Below are 657 nucleotides of genomic sequence, written 5' to 3' on the forward strand. Positions count from 1 at the left end.
ATAAATACTTTCCACCGGGTACAACGACTAAATTTAGAATGGATATTACTAGTTTTAATCAATTAGAGGGTGAGTCATTATATGAAGCATAGGAAAAGTTTAGAGAGTTGCTTCGAAGATGTTCACATCATAGACTTCCAGATTGGCTCATTGTATAATGTTTCATCCTTCTCTACTAAAACGACTATTGATGCAACTGCAGGTGATGCTTTAATGGGTAAATCACTCAAAGAAGCTCAAAGTTTGATAGAAGAGATGGCGGCCAACAACTACCAATGGGCTAATGAAAAAGGTAATCCAAGACGCCAAGCAGGTATGATTGAAATGGATACAATCAACATGCTTAGTGCTCAAATGAGTAATATGATGAAAATATCGAGTAGACAAGCCGGATGTGGTACAAGTTCTTCTTCTAATGTGCATGTTGCTTGTTGTTCCATATGTGGAGGAGAACATGATACTAATGAATGTGTTGATCTTGAGCAGGCTCAATTTGTCAATAATTACAACAGGAATGTTCAAAACAACCCATACTCGAATACCTACAATCTGGGGTGGAGAAATCATCCAAATTTTGGGTGGAGAAATCAAGGGAACCCTCAAAGGCCGACTAATCCGCCGAGATTCCAATCAAGGCAACCACAGGTGAATACTAAA

At 38.5% G+C, this 657-nt stretch overlaps 1 non-coding gene across 1 annotated transcript; it reads right to left on the reverse strand.

Moving 5' to 3' along the window:
• Window positions 1–29: 29 nt before the first annotated feature.
• On the reverse strand, window positions 30–136 carry LOC113781770. The gene has a single exon (XR_003469676.1). It is a non-coding gene; the product is annotated as a small nucleolar RNA R71 (small nucleolar RNA).
• Between the last annotated feature and the right edge of the window lie 521 nt (window positions 137–657).

This window comes from Coffea eugenioides, chromosome 8 (assembly GCF_003713205.1).
Source record: "Coffea eugenioides isolate CCC68of chromosome 8, Ceug_1.0, whole genome shotgun sequence".
In the NCBI taxonomy this organism is placed as follows: domain Eukaryota; kingdom Viridiplantae; phylum Streptophyta; class Magnoliopsida; order Gentianales; family Rubiaceae; genus Coffea; species Coffea eugenioides.